At 45.4% G+C, this 18,131-nt stretch overlaps 1 pseudogene; it reads right to left on the bottom strand.

Moving 5' to 3' along the window:
• Positions 1-2,343: 2,343 nt before the first annotated feature.
• On the bottom strand, positions 2,344-15,062 carry LOC123146159 (G-type lectin S-receptor-like serine/threonine-protein kinase B120; annotated as a pseudogene).
• Positions 15,063-18,131: the final 3,069 nt, after the last annotated feature.

Here is an 18,131-nt window from a genome sequence, read left to right as displayed (position 1 = left end):
TTCTAGAAAATCACGAGGTCACTAATTTTTTGCAAAAACCACCGCGTATTCAGTAAACCTTTTACAAAAAGCACTAATAGGGGGATTTAGCTAGTTTGATCGCTTTCTGACAGTGGGGCCCGATATAAGAAGCTGATTTGGTAAAAAAAACACGAACAGCGGGGCTTTCCCGTAAATAAGAGAAAAGTGATGGATGAAAAAGTAAAATATTCAAAGGATAAGGTTATCTTCTCCTTCACCCGTGTACACGGGAGCCACCAACCACCTGTACGAGCTCATGGCCGGCGTGTACAGAGGAGCTTGTTGCCGGTGGTTCCTTGCTCATGGCCACATCCAAGGACCCCCGCCGGGGCCGGAGCTCCGCCAACCGCCTCCATCAATCGGATCCGGGCGTCCTTAGTCGCCCCTACGCCGCCTGCCTTCGTATCCGCTTCAAGTCCGGCCGCCAAGCTCCAGAGATCGAGTGGATCGATCGATCCGCCGAGCATCTGCCACCCCAATCCACGCGGACCTCGCCGCCGGCGCCTCCCTGTCCACGGGGGTGCCGACGTGCTCGAAGTGCCTCGCCCCTGCCCACGAGCAGCCGACGAACTCGCAGCTGCGTCACATCCGACGAGTCTCCGGTGGCACCTGGGCGCGTGCATCCACGGGAGCGAGCTCCTCCAACACAACAGATGACCCTAGGAACGCGCATGGAGGTTGGCCCCCATCCACGGCGTCGAGCGGCGCTGGGCATCTCCGGCAGACGGCCGAGGCGCGGCCACGGCATCCCGGCCGGCGCCGCCGTGGCTTGAAGGCAGAGCTCCCGGCGGCTGCCTCCGCGAAGTCCACGCCGTGGACGCTGCACGTGAGCTTCTGTCCGCGAGGGAGGGAGAAGGGGTTGATTGCTTTTTGTTTTAAGATCTAAGGGTGTATATGTAAATGTTTTGCTAAGTCAGTTCCTGACAATTCGGCCCCACTGGTCAGAAAGTGATCAAACGACCTAAATCACTCGATCAATGCTTTTTACAAAAAGTTTACTGAATGTGCGGTGTTTTTGCAAAAAATTAATAACCTTGTGATTTTCTGCAAACGATGTCCCAAATGTGATGGTTTTATGCAATTAACTCTTTCTCACAGCCTATTCGATGTGGATTAGCGGAGCCCATATGCCGTTTGGTTGGAACTTTGCTACGAGCGAGTCGTGGTGCCTTTGGCATGATGGTGACCGTGAGCAGCGAGCTAGAGTGGGCACAAGGTGTTTGTGAAAATGCCTGCAAGAAGAAACCAGCTGCTGGCCTGTTTTTCAATTTTCAATCCCTTGAAAGAAGAGAGAGAGACAGAGGGAGAGGGAGAGAGCTCCATAAGTGTGTTGCACGCTGAAGCATGGGGACAGGAGGGACGGCAGAGTGCTTAACCCGATAAAGAGGTGACGGATAATCTTAGTGTTGTTCATCACATTCTCCTACATAAGTTTCTTATTGCTGGTCAGATGGCACTGGTTTGGTTAAGGCTTATATTACAGTATACTTTACGCACTTTCAATCAGTGCGACAGGATGTCTTTTTTTTTTTCTAGTTAAGCGTTTGTATATTTTCTAATGTGATTTGAAGTTGCTTTTCTACATGATTTCTGTCAAACTTCACACATGTTGTTTAGTCTGACACAATAAAGTGACCTATCTGATTAATGCTCGTGCTTATAAAAAAACTCCATAGTAACTAACAGACATATTGCATGCGAAATTAAGATATATACATTCTACTCAATCGAAATAACAATTGGCCTAGATTAAGAAAAAAAATCGGCTTGGTGTTAGATAGTAGATAATTGTTAGTTCATATAACAAATAGTATGGCAGACCGGGAGGCCGCGCGTGGTACCCGTTCTCTAAGTATAACAAAATTTGGTTATACACTTGTATAGTTATACTACCTTTTTTTAAGCATACAAAATTTAACTGGTTAACTTGCCTTCTTTTATGCATCCAAAATTCTTGGTGAGAAGGGTCTTTAATACATAGTTCAAAAAAGCGCTAGACGTTAATTGTACGTTTTGTCACCGCCTTGCCCTTTTCTGACCAAAGCGCATGCTTATGCGCAGATTAAGCGCAGTTATGCGCTGGCGTTTTGCTAGCGCCTAGAGCCTAGGCGCACTTAAGCGCTCGCTTAGGCGTGCCTTTTTTAACTTTGCTTTAATACGAACATTTAGATCTCCGCCATTTGCTGGAGCTACCGGACATGAAATACATTCTCTATATTAAAACAAAGCTTCTTGTTCTTCAATGCAAAAATACCAGTTTCTTATCCAGTATACAGTTGTAAAAAGTACCCACAGCATATACAGAGATTGGACTGCTAAGTACTAGCGTCCCTCTACCACTGTAATGCTCATGTTATTTGCAGAATTTACAGTATTTTCTGCTGCTCCATCATTTCCATTGTTGTTTTCAGCAAAATACACAGACTCTTTTGGAGGTGGAAGTGATATATCTCCATTCTCCAGAAAGGACACGATTGATGACACGAGTGGCCGCGCATTTGGGCTGTCTTGAACACACAAAAGTCCAATATATATGGATGCACCGTACAGTTTCATCAGGTGAACAACTCGCCACCATTGACGAGTCAACAAAATCCTTTATGTTCCCATCCTTCCATAAGCTCCATGCCTGCATTCATCATATCTCATCCCTTCAAAGATGCATATATTTACTATACTTGCAGAAATTCGAACATGTCATTGTACTTACAGAGGCTATAATGCTTGGGAAGTCTGCTTTTAGGTGCACAGAGCTGGTCTTTGAGCCACTCACAATCTCTAGTAGTAAAACTCCAAAGCTGTATACATCAGACTTGACAGAGAACACTCCGTTCAAAGCATATTCAGGTGACATGTAACCGCTGTTTCAAGAATGTCCCAGTTAGGAGAACATAACATAATTTTGGTCAAACACAAGAATAATGTATAAAGATCACTCATGCAGTATATCACTCACTATGTGCCAACAACGCGGTTGGTATTTTCTTGCTGCTGATCGCCACCAAATATCCTTGCTATACCAAAATCAGATATCTTAGGGCTTATTTCAGCATCTAATAATATATTGCTTGCTTTGAGATCCCTGTGAATTATCTTCAACCTTGAATCTTGATGAAGATAAAGAAGTCCTCTAGCTACACCTTTGATTATCTCGAATCTTGTTGGCCAATTAAGCATTGATTTTCTTGTGGCATCTGCTACCAATAGCATCAATTGAGGGATGGCATCAGTTATTCTGGTTGATTTCATGACTTACTGAAATTGGCAATACGTAAGCAGAACATACCGAAAAGCATGGCACTACAGAAGCCGAGAAGCCGAGACTTCTGTTAGGTAAGTATTCATATATTAATAGTTTCTCATCTCCATGGATGCAGAAACCGAGAAGTCTAACCAAGTTTTTATGCTGCAACTTTGCAATGAGTAGTACTTCATTTCTGAACTCCAGTACCCCCTGGCCAGAACCCTTCCTAAGCCTTTTCACAGCAATTTCTGTACCATCTTCTAACGTTCCCTGGACACATCCATTTTTAGGTCAAACAAGATGGAAATACAGTTATGTTGCTCGATAAGATAAAAATTCACGTTACCTTGTAAACATTGCCAAAACCTCCATGTCCAAGCTTGTCGGAGTTAGAGAAATTGTTTGTTGCAAGTACAATTTCTTTGAAGCTAATAGAATGATACTTTAAGTTTCCGTCGCAAAGTTCAACTGAAGTGCTCGAAGTTCCTGACATCAGCTTCTTCCAAATTTTCTTGTCTCTTTGTTTGCCTATCAGGAACATTGATGCAAACATTATAATAAAGGAACATAGCACATAGAAATATGGAATAGCATTGGCCTGCACAATCATGCTCTAGGGAAATACACGGAGAAAAGTATGGAACTGTGTTCTACCTCCCAAGCAGCAGATCCAAACAAGGCACACCCATATGATTATGAGCAAGCTTGTTACGACTGGCAGTGTAATTTTTAAAACAGTGCTCTTCCGCTTTTTATCTGCCAAAATTCAATCTGTGAGCAATTATGATTTAAAGATTTTCTAAATAGTTAGTTTCTCAAGCCAAATACTTCTTGCAAGTAGAACTACCTGCACATTGTCTCACTCTCAAGCAATCTATTTGTTTCACATGAACATTTGCATCACGAGTATGGTAACATTTTGGACATACAAAACTTCTGCTTGACACTTCAAATTAAAATCTCACACAACATGTTATGTTGAACTGGATGGAGTGGTTGTCATTCCCAATTTTTTTATACAATATAATCAGATGGCATAGACAACTTATGCCAAAACTTGAAGGTTTCCTTCTATAGGTATGTATATCTTGTATATTGACTTGGATTGTATGAACTTGTAGGAGCAACTACATTTTCTATTAATAGGAAATAGATAGTAACCCAAATTCAAGTCCAATAAAACAGGACTCGGACGAGGGCGGTGGGACTGTACATTCACTCTCCCGCCCATATGAGCTAGGCTCACTTCCTATACATTGACTGAGATTGGATATATATAGACTTTGGAACTACTATGTTGGCTGCTGGCCAAATGTTTCCAGCCACCTCAGATGTCTGAAACATGTATTAGAAGTTGTTCCTTGATAAATTATGCAGTATTGCCAACTCCTGCAGGCTCATATTTTCATTCTGCATCCAAGTTGCTGCTAATCTGCACCCTCCAATTGGATAAACTGTTATGTTTTCGTATTAAAAATATTGTAGTGATTCACAGACAGCATATATGCTGCGCCAAACTGTTCCATCATGGCATTATCAATTCTTTACCCTCTAATCTTTTCCCGCCACTACTAATTTAAACCTTACTTGTACTGACATTGTAAATAGTACTAAGGGAGATATTACTGGAGCTCCATTGGACCCATAAAATAGAGGGTATATCTACTAACGCAAGCAGAGAAGCAGAGACAGTAGACTGTACCACTCAATCCATTAACCCGGATATAGAGGTTTTGCCCTTGTCCAATGAGCTTCTCTGTGTCAATCAAATCTCCGTTCCATAATAGGCACCTAGTTTCATCCCCATTGATGTCCTTGGTGCTCGTATTGGCGAAAGCATACGCCGTGCAGGAGCAGTTGCTGGTGCATTCTGCTATGCATTCATCTAAGCTTATATTCTTAACATGCAAGGACTCGTGGGGAACCTTCATGCTTGGCAAATTTAAGAAGCCATCCCGCTGACCACATCTTAATGCTTCCATCCGGTGGCATCCCTGTGAAAACCTGTGGGCCGTCCAGTCTTGCTTGTTGTTTGGCTCAAAGCCATCAATACACTTGCATGTCGCAATAGGCTGCGTGTTGTCGCAGTAACCGAATGGACCACAGTAACCAAATTTGTTGCATTCCTGTTTAGGTTCTGATCGCAGTGTTAGGAATCGTAGCATAATTTTAAAATTTTCTTACGCTCACCAAGATGCATCTATGGAGTCTACTAGCAACGAGGGGAAGGGAGTGCATCTACATACCGTTGTAGATCGTGAGCGGAAGCGTTCCAATGAACGTGGATGACGCAGTCGTACTCGCCGTGATCCAAATCACCGATGACCGAGTGCCGAACGTACAGCACCTCCGCGTTCAACACACGTACTGTGCAGCGACGTCTCCTCCTTTCTTGATCCAGCAAGGGGGAAGGAGAGGTTGATGGAGATCCAACAGCACGACGACGTGGTGGTGGATGTAGCGGCTCTCCGGCAGGACTTCGCCGAGCTTCTGCGAGAGAGAGAGAGATGTTGCAGGGGAGGAGGGAGGCGCCAAAGGCTGTAGTGTACTGCCCTCCCTCCCCCCCCTTTATATAGGCCCCTGGGGGGGTGCGCCAGCCCTAGGAGATGGGATCTCCAAGGGGGGGGGGGGCGGCGGCCAAGGGGGGAAGGGGTTGCCTTGCCCCCCAAGGCAAGGGGGAACTCCCCCCCCCCCTAGGGTTCCCAACCCTAGGCGCATGGGGGGGAGGCCCAAGGGGGCGCCCCAGCCCACTAGGGGCTGGTTCCCCTCCACTTTCAGCCCACGGGGCCCTCCGGGACAGGTGGCCCCACCCGGTGGACCCCCGGGACCCTTCCGGTGGTCCCGGTACAATACCGATAACCCCCGAAACTTTCCCGGTGGCCGAAACTGGACTTCCTATAATTCTTCACCTCCGGACCATTCCGGAACCTCTCGTGACATCCGGGATCTCATCCGGGACTCCGAACAACTTTCGGGTTTCCGCATACATGTATCTCTACAACCCTAGCGTCACCGGACCTTAAGTGTGTAGACCCTACGGGTTCGGGAGACATGCAGACATGACCGAGACGCCTCTCCGGTCAATAACCAACAGCAGGATCTGGATACCCATGTTGGCTCCCACATGTTCCACGATGATATCATCGGGTGAACCACGGTGTCGAGGATTCAATCAATCCGTATGCAATTCCCTTTGTCAATCGGTATGTTACTTGCCCGAGATTCGATCGTCGGTATCCCAATACCTAGTTCAATCTCGTTACCGGCAAGTCTCTTTACTCGTACCGCAATGCATGATCCCGTGACTAACGCCTTAGTCACATTGAGCTCATTATGATGATGCATTACCGAGTGGGCCCAGAGATACCTCTCCGTCACACGGAGTGACAAATCCCAGTCTCGATCCGTGCCAACCCAACAGACACTTTCGGAGATACCCGTAATGCACCTTTATAGTCACCCAGTTACGTTGTGACGTTTGGCACACCCAAAGCACTCCTACGGTATCCAGGAGTTGCACGATCTCATGGTCTAAGAAAAAGATACTTGACATTGGAAAAGCTCTAGCAAACGAAACTACACGATCTTTTATGCTATGCTTAAGTTGGGTCTTGTCCATCACATCATTCTCCTAATGATGTGATCCCGTTATCAATGACATCCTATGTCCATAGTCAGGAAACCATGACTATCTGTTGATCAACGAGCTAGTCAACTAGAGGCTTACTAGGGACAGGTTGTGGTCTATGTATTCACACATGTATTACGATTTCCGGACAATACACTTATAGCATGAATAATAGACTATTATCATGAACACAGAAATATAATAATAACCATTTATTATTGCCTCTAGGGCATATTTCCAACAGTCTCCCACTTGCACTAGAGTCAATAATCTAGTTACATTGTGATGAATCGAACACCCATTGCGTCCTGGTGTTGATCATGTTTTGCCCTAGGGAGAGGTTTAGTCAACAGATCTGCTACATTCAGGTCCGTGTGTACTTTACAAATATCTATGTCTCCATTTTGAACACTTTCACGAATGGAGTTGAAGCGACGCTTGATATGCCTGGTCTTCCTGTGAAACCTGGGCTCCTTCGCAAGGGCAATAGCTCCAGTATTGTCACAGAAGAGAGTCATCGGGCCCGACGCATTGGGAATCACCCCTAGGTCGGTAATGAACTCCTTCATCCAGACTGCTTCCTGTGCTGCCTCCGAGGCTGCCATGTATTCCGCTTCACATGTAGATCCCGCCACGACGCTTTGCTTGCAACTGCACCAGCTTACTGCTCCTCTATTCAAAATATACACGTATCCGGTCTGTGACTTCGAGTCATCCGGATCTGTGTCGAAGCTAGCGTCGACGTAACCCTTTACGACGAGCTCTTCGTCACCTCCATAAACGAGAAACATATCCTTAGTCCTCTTCAGGTACTTCAGGATATTCTTGACCGCTGTCCAGTGTTCCTTGCCGGGATTACTTTGGTACCTTCCTACCAAACTTACGGCAAGGTTTACATCAGGTCTGGTACACAGCATGGCATACATAATAGACCCTATGGCCGAGGCATAGGGGATGACACTCATCTCTTCTATATCTTCTGCCGTGGTCGGGCATTGAGCCGTGCTCAATTGCACACCTTGCAATACAGGCAAGAACCCCTTCTTGGACTAATCCATACTGAACTTCTTCAATATCTTGTCAAGGTATGTACTCTGTGAAAGACCAATGAGGCGTCTTGATCTATCTCTATAGATCTTGATGCCTAATATGTAAGCAGCTTCTCCAAGGTCCTTCATTGAAAAACACTTATTCAAATAGGCCTTTATACTTTCCAAGAATTCTATATCATTTCCCATCAATAATATGTCATCCACATATAATATGAGAAATGCTACAGAGCTCCCACTCACTTTCTTGTAAACACAGGCTTCTCCATAAGTCTGTGTAAACCCAAACGCTTTGATCATCTCATCAAAGCGAATGTTCCAACTCCGAGATGCTTGCACCAGCCCATAGATTGAGCGCTGGAGCTTGCACACTTTGTTAGCATTCTTAGGATCGACAAAACCTTCCGGCTGCATCATATACAACTCTTCCTTAAGGAAGCCGTTAAGGAATGCCGTTTTGACGTCCATCTGCCATATCTCATAATCATAGTATGCGGCAATTGCTAACATTATTCGGACGGACTTCAGCTTCGCTATGGGCGAGAAAGTCTCATCGTAGTCAACCCCTTGAACTTGTCGATAACCCTTAGCGACAAGTCGAGCTTTGTAGATGGTCACATTACCATCTGCGTCCGTCTTCTTCTTAAAGATCCATTTGTTTTCTATGGCTCGCCGCTCATCGGGCAAGTCAGTCAAAGTCCATACTTTGTTTTCATACATGGATTCTATCTCGGATTTCATGGCTTCTAGCCATTTGTCGGAATCCGGGCCCGCCATCGCTTCTTCATAGTTCGAAGGTTCACCGTTGTCTAACAACATGATTTCCAGGACAGGGTTGCCGTACCACTCTGGTGCGAAACGTGTCCTTGTGGACCTACGAAGTTCAGTGGCAACTTGATCCGAAGCTTCATGATCATCATCATTAACTTCCTCCTCAGTCGGTGTAGGCACCACAGGAACATTTTCCCGCGTTGCGCTACTTTCCGGTTCGGAAGGGGTGACTATCACCTCATCAAGTTCCACTTTCCTCCCACTCAATTCTTTCGAGAGAAACTCCTTCTCTAGAAAGGACCCGTTCTTGGCAACGAAGATCTTGCCTTCGGATCTGAGGTAGAAGGTATACCCAATAGTTTCCTTAGGGTATCCTATGAAGACGCATTTTTCCGATTTGTGTTCGAGCTTTTCAGGTTGAAGTTTCTTGACATAAGCATCGCATCCCCAAACTTTTAGAAACGACAGCTTAGGTTTCTTCCCAAACCATAATTCATACGGTGTCGTTTCAACGGATTTCGACGGTGCCCTATTTAAAGTGAATGCGGCAGTCTCTAAAGCATAACCCCAAAATGAGAGCGGTAAATCGGTAAGAGACATCATAGATCGCACCATATCCAATAGAGTGCGATTACGACGTTCGGACACACCATTTCTTTGAGGTGTTCCAGGCGGCGTGAGTTGTGAAACTATTCCACATTTCCTTAAGTGTGTACCAAATTCGTGACTTAAATATTCTCCACCACGATATGATCGTAAGAATTTTATTTTCCTGTCACGTTGATTCTCAACCTCACTCTGAAATTCCTTGAACTTTTCAAAGGTTTCAGACTTGTGTTTCATCAGGTAGACATATCCATATCTACTTAAATCATCAGTGAGAGTGAGAACATAACGATATCCTCCGCGAGCCTCAACACTCATTGGACCACACACATCGGTATGTATGATTTCCAATAAGTTGGTTGCTCGCTCCATTGTTCCGGAGAACGGAGTCTTGGCCATCTTACCCATAAGGCATGGTTCGCACGTGTCAAATGATTCGTAATCAAGAGACTCCAAAAGTCCATCTGCATGGAGCTTCTTCATGCGCTTGACACCAATGTGACCAAGCCGGCAGTGCCACAAGTATGTGGGACTATCGTTATCAACTTTACATCTTTTGGTATTCACACTATGAACATGTGTAACATCATGTTCGAGATTCATCAAAAATAAACCATTGACCAGCGGGGCATGACCATAAAACATCTCTCTCAAATAAATAGAACAACCATTATTCTCGGATTTAAATGAGTAGCCATCTCGAATTAAACGAGATCCAGACACAATGTTCATGCTCAAAGCTGGCACTAAATAACAATTATTGAGGTTTATAACTAATCCCGTGGGTAGATGCAGAGGTAGCGTGCCGACGGCGATCACATCGACCTTGGAACCATTCCCGACGCGCATCGTCACCTCGTCCTCTGCCAGTCTCCGTTTATTCCGTAGTTCCTGATTTGAGTTACAAATATGAGCAACCGCACCGGTATCAAATACCCAGGAGCTACTACGAGTACTGGTAAGGTACACATCAATTACTTGTATATCACATATACCTTGGGTGTTGCCGGCCTTCTTCTTGTCCGCTAAATATTTGGGGCAGTTCCGCTTCCAGTGACCACTTCCCTTGCAATAAAAGCACTCAGTCCCGGGCTTGGGTCCATTCTTTGACTTCTTCCCAGTAACTGGCTTACCGGGCGCGGCAACTCCCTTGCCGTCCTTCTTGAAGTTCTTCTTACCCTTGCCCTTCTTGAACTTGGTGGTTTTATTCACCATCAACACTTGATGTTCTTTTCTGATCTCCCCTTCCGCTGATTTCAGCATTGAATATACCTCGGGAATGGTCTTTTCCATCCCCTGCATATTGTAGTTCATCACAAAGCTCTTGTAGCTTGGTGGAAGCGACTGGAGGATTCTGTCAATGACCGCGTCATCCGGGAGATTAACTCCCAGCTGAGACAAGCGGTTGTGCAACCCAGACATTCTGAGTATGTGCTCACTAACAGAACTGTTCTCCTCCATTTTACAGCTGAAGAACTTGTCGGAGACATCATATCTCTCGACCCGGGCATGAGCTTGAAAAACTAGTTTCAGCTCCTCGAACATCTCATATGCTCCATGTTTCTCAAAACGCTTTTGGAGACCCGGTTCTAGGCTGTAAAGCATGCCGCACTGAACGAGGGAGTAATCATCAGCACGTGATTGCCAAGCGTTCATAACGTCTTGGTTCTGTGGGATTGGTGCATCACCTAGCGGTGCTTCTAAGACATAATCTTTCTTGGCTACTATGAGGATGAGCCTTAGGTTCCGGACCCAGTCCGTATAGTTGCTGCCATCATCTTTCAGCTTGGTTTTCTCTAGGAACGCGTTGAAATTGAGGACAACGTTGGCCATTTGATCTACAAGACATAGTGTAAAGATTTTAGACTAAGTTCATGATAATTGAGTTCATCTAATCAAATTATTAATGAACTCCCACTCAGACAGACATCCCTCTAGTCATCTAAGTGAAACATGATCCGAGCTCAACTAGGCCGTGTCCGATCATCACGTGAGACGGACTAGTCAAGATCGGTGAACATCTTCATGTTGATCGTATCTTCTATACGACTCATGCTCGACCTTTCGGTCCTCCGTGTTCCGAGGCCATGTCTGTACATGCTAGGCTCGTCAAGTCAACCTAAGTGTATTGCGTGTGTTCCGAGGCCATGTCTGTACATGCTAGGCTCATCAACACCCGTTGTATTCGAACGTAAGAATCTATCACACCCGATCATCACGTGGTGCTTCGACACGACGAACCTTCGCAACGGTGCACAGTTAGGGTGAACACTTTCTTGAAATTATTATAAGGGATCATCCTACTTGCTGCCGTCGTTCTAAGCAAATAAGATGCAAAAATATGATAAACATCACATGCAATCAAATAGTGACATGATATGGCCAATATCATTATGCTCCTTTGATCTCCATCTTCGGGGCACCATGATCATCTTTGTCACCGGCATGACACCATGATCTCGATCATCATGATCTCCATCATTGTGTCTTCATGAAGTCGTCACGCCAACGATTACTTCTACTTCTATAGCTAACGTGTTTAGCAATAAAGTAAAGTAAATTACATGGCGTTATTCAATGACACGCAGGTCATACAAAATAATAAAGACAACTCCTATGGCTCCTGCCGGTTGTCATACTCATCGACATGCAAGTCGTGATTCCTATTACAAGAATATGATCAATCTCATACATCACATATATCATTCATCACATCTTCTGGCCATATCACATCACATAGCACTTGCTGCAAAAACAAGTTAGACGTCCTCTAATTGTTGTTGCAAGTTTTTACGTGGTTTGTAGGTTTCTAGCAAGAACGTTTCTTACCTACGTATGACCACAACGTGATTTGCCAATTTCTATTTACCCTTCATAAGGACCCTTTTCATCGAATCTGTTCCGACTAAAGTAGGAGAGACAGACACCCGCTAGCCACCTTATGCAACTTGTGCATGTTAGTCGGTGGAACCTGTCTCACGTAAGAGTACGTGTAAGGTCGGTCCGGGCCGCTTCATCCTACAATGCCGCCGAAACAAGAAAAGACTAGTAGCGGTAAGAAGAATTGGCAAACTCAACGCCCACAACTACTTTGTGTTCTACTCGTGCATAGTAACTACGCATAGACCTGGCTCATGATGCCACTGTTAGGAATCGTAGCATAATTTTAAAATTTTCTTACGCTCACCAAGATGCATCTATGGAGTCTACTAGCAACGAGGGGAAGGGAGTGCATCTACATACCGTTGTAGATCGCGAGCGGAAGCGTTCCAATGAACGTGGATGACGGAGTCGTACTCGCCGTGATCCAAATCACCGATGACCGAGTGCCGAACGTACAGCACCTCCGCGTTCAACACACGTACGGTGCAGCGACGTCTCCTCCTTTCTTGATCCAGCAAGGGGGAAGGAGAGGTTGATGGAGATCCAACAGCACGACGGCGTGGTGGTGGATGTAGCGGCTCTCCGGCAGGGCTTCGCCGAGCTTCTGCGAGAGAGAGAGAGGTGTTGCAGGGGAGGAGGGAGGCGCCAAAGGCTGTAGTGTACTGCCCTCCCCCCCCTTTATATAGGCCCCTGGGGGGGTGCGCCAGCCCTAGGAGATGGGATCTCCAAGGGGGGGCGGCGGCCAAGGAGGGAAGGGGTTGCCTTGCCCCCCAAGGCAAGGGGGAACTCCCCCCCTAGGGTTCCCAACCCTAGGGGCGCCCCAGCCCACTAGGGGCTGGTTCCCCTCCACTTTCAGCCCACGGGGCCCTCCGGGACAGGTGGCCCCACCCGGTGGACCCCCGGGACCCTTCCGGTGGTCCCGGTACAATACCAATAACCCCCGAAACTTTTCCGGTGGCCGAAACTGGACTTCCTATAATTCTTCACCTCCGGACCATTCCGGAACCTCTCGTGACGTCCGGGATCTCATCCGGGACTCCGAACAACTTTCGGGTTTCCGCATACATGTATCTCTACAACCCTAGCGTCACCGGACCTTAAGTGTGTAGACCCTACGGGTTCGGGAGACATGCAGACATGACCGAGACGCCTCTCCGGTCAATAACCAACAGCGGGATCTGGATACCCATGTTGGCTCCCACATGTTCCACGATGATATCATCGGGTGAACCACGGTGTCGAGGATTCAATCAATCCGTATACAATTCCCTTTGTCAATCGGTATGTTACTTGCCCGAGATTCGATCGTCGGTATCCCAATACCTAGTTCAATCTCGTTACCGGCAAGTCTCTTTACTCGTACCGCAATGCATGATCCCGTGACTAACGCCTTAGTCACATTGAGCTCATTATGATGATGCATTACCGAGTGGGCCCAGAGATACCTCTCCGTCACACGGAGTGACAAATCCCAGTCTCGATCCGTGCCAACCCAACAGACACTTTCGGAGATACCCGTAATGCACCTTTATAGTCACCCAGTTACGTTGTGACGTTTGGCACACCCAAAGCACTCCTACGGTATCCGGGAGTTGCACGATCTCATAGTCTAAGGAAAAGATACTTGACATTGGAAAAGCTCTAGCAAACGAAACTACACGATCTTTTATGCTATGCTTAAGTTGGGTCTTGTCCATCACATCATTCTCCTAATGATGTGATCCCGTTATCAATGACATCCTATGTCCATAGTCAGGAAACCATGACTATCTGTTGATCAACGAGCTAGTCAACTAGAGGCTTACTAGGGACAAGTTGTGGTCTATGTATTCACACATGTATTACGATTTCCGGACAATACACTTATAGCATGAATAATAGACTATTATCATGAACACAGAAATATAATAATAACCATTTATTATTGCCTCTAGGGCATATTTCCAACACGCAGGTCAGTCCATTTGGACATGTTGCTATTCCAGGTTCGTAACTTCATCTTGCCTGAGTAGTCCATCTTCAGTAGCACTAAGGAGACACTTGGTTCTGGTAGTCCAAAGGAAATGTACGCCTCATCATCAATAGTATTCAGTGTGAAGTGAATTGTGGATCTGACACTCTCGACGTACCGCCCTACTAACAAATAGTTATTCCACTCTGGACTTTGCCAGTATGGTGTCGAACCATTCCATGAAAAACGCCGCAGAAACTCATCAGGGTGTGCACCATATGAGAAGTTGCGCGTGGATGGGTCTTGGGTGTTTCTCCAAGAGACGAGCTGTTGTAGTGCATGCGTCTTGTGGGTGATCCTGAGGTTCATACCTGGAAGGAGAGTGTCGGTCGGGTAATCGAAGCTTTGCCATAAGATGATGCCCTGTGATGACCGAAGGATAAAATTCCCATTGTTATCAAGCGTGGCTTCTCCACCAGTTGCCTCTGACGATGAATTTCCTGCGGCGCTGATATCTGACATCCAGAGAAGCTGGCCGTTGGTGTCTGACAGGGCCAGATTGGATCCGTTTGTGAAGGCCAGTGTTGCAGAAGAAGGATTAGCGATTGGCATAGCACGGTTGGCAACCCACACAACATTGTCTTTGGGTATGTTCTTGTACCATATTCCGACGTAGTAATGTTTTTTGCCGGAGCTGGACGGGGAGAAGAATCCCAGGGCGAAAGTGCCGTCGTCGGAGGTGATGGTGCTTCCAGCAGAAAGCGGCTTGTCGGGAAGAAGGCGGCTGCTGGATGATGCACACAATGGGAATAACCAAAATGACCAACAAACAAGGCAGATGATTGTGTGTATGGGAAGGGGATCCATTGCTATAGCGAACTATGGAGCTGGGATAATGGAAGCAAAGCAGTGGATGGGTTGCCTTTGGACAATGCAAATCAGACCTCCCGGGAGAGGCAGAGTCAGTCAAGCATATTATTTGTGGCCATTTTCCCACAGGAAGCTACTGGGAAAGTGGGAACCTTGGAAGTAGTCAAGGAGATATATTTACTAGGAAGTTTGAAAATGTTGGGTTGTGGTTGTTATCATCTGAACTATGATGGACTAGCCTTTCTCAGCAAATAGAATAGCATTTACTGTTCTTTTAGGTGTGACTGCTGGGTTTTCTTGTTTGAATGTGCTGGTTGCTGGTACAATGTTAGTTGGATTGCATACTTTATGAACAGAACAAACCCCTTTTTCCGGTTTTAGTATGTTATCTTGTTTAAAAAAAACCGAACCTATCTTTGTGCGTATAGGTTGCAGGTAAATGTGAACATCAGTGGTGCAGGAATTTCCATGGTCTTCCCTTTGGGCTTGCATCATCTATTGTTTGACCATGTAAACTATAACTGGATAAGTTAAAAACACGGACAGATCAGCTCATTAAGGACACAATTTATTTTCCTTTGGGTTTCAGAAGAACGTCATTAAGCCCTGACTGGATGTACAAAGGGACCTTGCGCTTGTTTCTTAAAAATGTTAGGTCAAACTCTGTGGGTGGACTCACACATTCGTTCTGGTATTTGCAATTATAGAAGTTTGCCAGCTACGCATTTGAGCGTGCAGTCTTGCCCACATTTGCGCCCCTAGCTTTGCAAGAAAGAGCATTTTTTCTGCTGTCTTGTGCAACTGTCTGAATAGAGTGTATCACCTGTTTAGTGTCTCCTCATTTACCTGAAAAGATCGTATCACCTGAAAAAGGATTTTTTTTTTTAGATGTCGACGTATTTATGTTATTGCAGATGCTCACAGTGCATTTCTTCCATCAAAATTTATGACTCGGAAATGATTTTTTGCAACAGGCATTTTTTTTCTTGCAAAAATGATTTACCTGAAAACGATCTCGGAAGCTAGAGAGTCAGCTATGCTGGAGCAACTCTATTCAGGTGAAAGCTCAGAGATTGCAAGGCTGGAGCAACTCTGTATAATTTGCACACATGGGTAGCACTGTAGCAAATCAGAGGTAGTTTCAGCAGATATTCTTATGCTTGACTAATCGGGACATCGATGTGCAAGTGATCATCTGGCCTTGTTTTGCTGAGTCATATGGCACTAGAACTACCACTTGCTTTTTACAGTGAATGTAATAAGCATGCTTCGTTTTTGGCAACAGGCATGGGTTTACTGCTGACTGGTAAGTGGTTATGTACCCTTTGTGTAGGATCTTCCAAATTATGCACGTGTTTGACGCTATTATATTTTGGGCGGAAATTCAGAGATCGCCCATTTCCTAAAACAACATGATGAGTAGGAAACATACTTATTCCCCTAAAACAAACACAGTGGCGGGTATATTCAGTTGACCTACAATTTCAACGTTTAGCGGAAGACAGTTGGCCTACAGCAATTCTTTTGGATATTGTGCTAAATTAAGGACACTTCATGCTATCATGAGAAGAGTATTTGGATACTTTAGCCAAGTAGGCCTACTCTGGCTAAAAAAAACATAAGCTTCTTTTGTTCACATAGGGTAGCTTTGTGTACATATAGTGCCAGGTCCCATTTCTGGCTAGCCAGAGCACACACAGTCATCTATTCATGATTACAGGTTTTTAGCGCACACAGTCATTTAACTGGCTCATGGTCCGAAGCATCTTGTACTGACATAATTCTTGCTTGGTCTCTCTTGCAGTAACTTAACTGATCAGGCCCGTTAATGTTTGTTTTTCTTTGGCAGGCTGGGGGTTCATGGTTGTTGGCATCTTGTTATTCTAGCCTAAGGAGACTTTGTTTTGTCGCCCCTGGTAATTCTGTACTACATACGTCTTGTAGTCGGTTCATCTTGTAGCGATTTAGGAAGATGTTTTTCTTCTTTCTTGTAGAAGTGTAACGTTTTTTCCTGCCCGGATATATCTCTGCTGCATCGGTGTTTCATGTGTCGTTTCAATATCTTGTGAAAAATATGTTTTATGAACAGAACAGACCCCTTGCTTCAGTTTTGCTGGTTTTCTGAAAACAACCTATGTTTTGTGCGTATATACATGAGATTGCAGGTGGATGTGAACATCAGTGGAACAGGAAATTCAGTTTCCCTTTGTACTTGCTTCAACTGTAGATGTAGTGGAGTGACACATTATTTATCCATGGCCTCTGTAATTATAGAAGTTCGCCAGCCACGCGTTCGAGTGTGTAGTCGTGCCCGAGTTTGCGTCCCTAAGCTTTGCAACAAAAACGAAAATTTTAGCTGCCATGTGCAACTATGTATCTGAAAAGTATTCAGTGTCTTATGCTAGTCATCATGCTATTGCAGATGTTCACAGTCCACTTCTTCCGTCGCAAATGTATTACTCAGAAATGATTTTTCCACTGGATCGGAGGAGGGGAAGGCATGACCATATATACTCGTTAAGATGGCAAGGCTGGAGCAACCCTGTACAAGGTGCACGCCTGGGTGTTACTGGAGCAGAGAACATATTTGGCCAAAGAAGCAAGAAGAGGAAGAATGGCTATGTAGCATGTGCACGGGTAACCCTGGCAGGAGCGGTTAATTGCGTACACTGTAGGTGGAAAATTGCAACGGGTGAGTACATCTTAGTCTGGACGATCCGACACCGACCACGATTCTGATTCAGACTCCGACCATGATTCCCACTCCGACCACGACTCTGACCATGACGACGATGATGACAACTCAAAGAGCAGGAAGAAGAAGCGCTCAGCTTCAGAGAAGAAGGGAGTCTTGGGAGGTAACCAGTAAGAATAACGACGAGCTGCCTAAAGTGACCATATGGGCCGGTGTGCGAGCTTCCTTCGTCCTTCAAGCCATTAGTTGCTTCAAGATCATGAGAGCGAGCTTCTCTTTATGTGTTATACAAATATTATTAATTGCAAAACTCTGTACACATATGCACTTTTAAAATCATGTGCATGGCTATAGTCTACATACAACAAAGTCCACACAGAAATGAACACAACACTCTGGCATTACCTGCTACA

Source organism: Triticum aestivum, chromosome 6D, assembly GCF_018294505.1.
Source record: "Triticum aestivum cultivar Chinese Spring chromosome 6D, IWGSC CS RefSeq v2.1, whole genome shotgun sequence".
In the NCBI taxonomy this organism is placed as follows: Eukaryota; Viridiplantae; Streptophyta; class Magnoliopsida; order Poales; family Poaceae; genus Triticum; species Triticum aestivum.
Note: the sequence above shows the minus strand (reverse complement) of the source record. Positions and strands in the feature narration are given on the sequence as shown.